Below are 3,766 nucleotides of genomic sequence, written 5' to 3'. Positions count from 1 at the left end.
CAGGGAGGAAATAGAAAAAACTATTAAAAACCTCCCCAAAAATAAAAGTCCAGGCCCAGATGGTTATACTAGTGAATTTTATCAAACATTCAAAGAAGACTTGGTTCCTATTCTACTCAAAGTCTTCCAAAAAATTGAAGAAGAAGCAATACTTCCAAATACATTTTATGAGGCCAACATAACCCTCATACCAAAACCTGGCAAGGATGGCACAAAGAAAGAAAACTACAGACCAATATCTCTAATGAATACAGATGCTAAAATACTAAACAAAATACTGGCAAATCGAATACAACAACATATTAAAAAAATAATACATCATGATCAAATGGGATTCATCCCAGAATCTCAAGGATGGTTCAACATATGCAAAACAGTTAACGTAATACACCATATCAACAAAACAAAGAACAAAAACCACATGATCTTATCAATAGATGCAGAAAAGGCTTTCGATAAAATACAACACAATTTTATGTTTAAGACTCTCAACAAAATGGGTACAGAAGGAAAATATCTCAACATAATAAAGGCCATATATGATAAACCATCAGCCAACATCATATTAAATGGCGTAAAACTGAGGACTTTCCACCTTAAATCAGGAACACGACAGGGGTGTCCACTCTCTCCACTCTTATTTAACGTGGTGCTAGAAGTTCTGGTCAGAGCAATCAGAGAAGACAAAGAAATAAAAGGCATCCATATCAGAAAAGAAGAAGTAAAGGTATCACTTTTTGCTGATGATATGATCCTATACATCGAAAACCCAAAGGACTCCACAAAAAGATTACTAGAAACAATAAACCAATACAGTAAGGTCGCAGGATACAAAATTAACATACAGAAGTCCATAGCCTTTCTATATGCCAACAATGAAATATTAGAAAACAAACTCAAAAAAATAATCCCCTTCACGATTGCAACAAAAAAAATAAAATACCTAGGAATAAACATAACAAAGAATGTAAAGGACCTATATAAAGAAAACTACAAGGCATTGCTAAGAGAAATAGAAAAAGACACAATGAGATGGAAAAATATTCCTTGTTCTTGGATAGGAAGAATAAATATAATCAAAATGGCCATATTACCCAAAGTAATATATAAATTTAATGCAATTCCCATCAAAATTCCTATGAGATTTTTTAAAGAAATGGAACAAAAAATCATCAGATTTATATGGAACTATAAAAAACCCTGAATAGCCAAAGCAATCCTAAGGAAAAAGAATGAAGCTGGGGGCATTACAATACCTGACTTTAAACTATATTATAGGGCCACAATAATCAAAACAGCATGGTATTGGCAGAAAAATAGACCCTCAGACCAATGGAACAGAATAGAAAGCCCAGAAATAAAACCACATATATATGGTCAAATAATCTTTGATAAAGGGGCCAACAACACAAAATGGAGAAAAGAAAGCCTCTTCAACAAATGGTGTTGGGAAAACTGGAAAGCCACATGCAAAAGAATGAAACTCGACTACAGCCTGTCCCCGTGTACTAAAATTAATTCAAAATGGTTTAAAGACCTAAATATAAGATCTGAAACAATAAAGTACATAGAAAAAGACATAGGTACTAAACTCATGGATCTGGGTTTTAAAGAACATTTTATGAACTTGACTCCAATGGCAAGAGAAGTGAAGGCAAAGATAAATGAATGGGACTACATCAGAATTAAAAGTTTTTGCTCAGCAAGAGAAACTGATATCAAAATAAACAGACAGCCAACTAAATGGGAAGTGATATTTTCAAACAACAGCTCAGATAAGGGCCTAATATCCAAAATTTACAAAGAACTCATAAAACTCAACAACAAACAAACAAACAATCCAATAAAAAAATGGGAAGAGGACATGAACAGACACTTCTCCCAGGAAGAAATACAAATGGCCAACAGATATATGAAAAGATGCTCAGCTTCATTAGTCATTAGAGAAATGCAAATCAAAACTACAATGAGATACCACCTCACCCCTGTTAGATTAGCTATTATCAACAAGACGGGTAATAGCAAATGTTGGAGAGGCTGTGGAGAAAAAGGAACCCTCATACACTGTTGGTGGGACTGTAAAGTAGTACAACCACTATGGAGGAAAGTATGGTGGTTCCTCAAAAAACTGCAAATAGAACTACCTTATGACCCAGCAATCCCTCTACTGGGTATATACCCCAAAACCTCAGAATCATTGATACGGAAAGACACATGTAGCCCCATGTTCATAGCAGCACTGTTCACAGTGGCCAAGACATGGAAACAACCAAAAAGCCCTTCAATAGAAGATTGGATAAAGAAGATGTGGCACATATACACTATGGAATACTACTCAGCCATAAGAAATGATGACATTAGATCATTTATAGCAAAATGGTGGGATCTTGATAACATTATACGGAGTGAAATAAGTAAATCAGAAAAAAACAAGAACTACATAATTCCCTACATTGGTGGAACATAAAAACGAGACTAAGAGACATGGACAAGAATGTGGTGGTTACCAGGGGTGGGGGGAGGGAGGACGCAGGAGGGAGGGAGAGAGAGATTTAGGGGGAGGGGGAGGGGCACAGAGAAAACTAGATAGAGAGTGACGGAGGACAATCTGACTCTGGGCGAGGGGTATGCAACATAATTTAATGACAAGATAACCTAGACATGTTTTCTTTGAATATAATACCCTGAATTATTAATGTCATCCCATTAACATTAATAAAAATTTATTTAAAAAAAAGAAATTAAATGCATCATATTTAAAAGGATGGAATTAAAATTTTCCTACTCATAGACAAAATAATTATACACTTAAAAATATCAAAGATTATTAAAAAACAGTTACTAGAACTAATAAGTGAGTTTAGTAAGGTTATAGGTTACACAAAAAGTTAATAACCTGACCAGTGGTGGCGCAGTGGATAGAGCATCAACCTGGGACACTGAGGTCTCAGGTTCAAAATCCTGAGGTCACCAGCTGGAGCTCAGGTTTGCCATCTTGAGCAAGGGGTCACTGACTCAGCTGGAACCCCACCCCCACCAAGGCACATCTGAGAAGCAATCAATAAATGACTGAAGTGACACAACTACAAGTTGATGCTTCTCATCTCTCTCCCTTCCTGTCTGTCTCTCTTGCAAATAAATAAATAAATAAATAAATAAATAAATAAATAAATAAATAAATAAATAAAATACATTTCTATAAGTAGGAAGAAAGGAGAAATAAAGTCCAAGTAGGGAGTGGATAGCAAGAAAATAATTGATACCATAGAGAGTTATCTATCTACTCAATGCCTGCTGTACTAGTCATCATGGTTAATGGTGAAGTAGAAATACAAATGAACAGAATAGCCCTTCACCTTCAGGCACTAGCGTAATATAGCATATGATTTGCTAGCCCTGCCCAAGTGGTCCTTCTACCTTAGTTTTGAGATGTTTATTATAGAAAGTTTTCCTCAATACAAAGACATTTGTCTTATTTACTGACTCTCCCTTTTCTAACCTCCCAAAATTATACTGCACACTCCTGTATATCAGGCTCTGTGTGAAGCACTTTCAACACATTATGTCATTTAATCATCATAACTTCTTGAAGTGCATTTATCCTCTTGAATTTAGAGGGGGGGAAAAACTGAGGTACAAAATTGTTAAACTAATTTTCCCAACTATTGTAAGTAAGAAGGCTAACCCTGGTCACCTAACATATTCTAATATATTTGGAATTCTGTTTAAATCCAGAGTTGGCTAAAGACCTGGAGTCAGTCCAAGT

This window comes from Saccopteryx bilineata, chromosome 1 (genome assembly GCF_036850765.1).
Source record: "Saccopteryx bilineata isolate mSacBil1 chromosome 1, mSacBil1_pri_phased_curated, whole genome shotgun sequence".
Lineage (NCBI taxonomy): Eukaryota > Metazoa > Chordata > Mammalia > Chiroptera > Emballonuridae > Saccopteryx > Saccopteryx bilineata.
Note: the sequence above shows the minus strand (reverse complement) of the source record.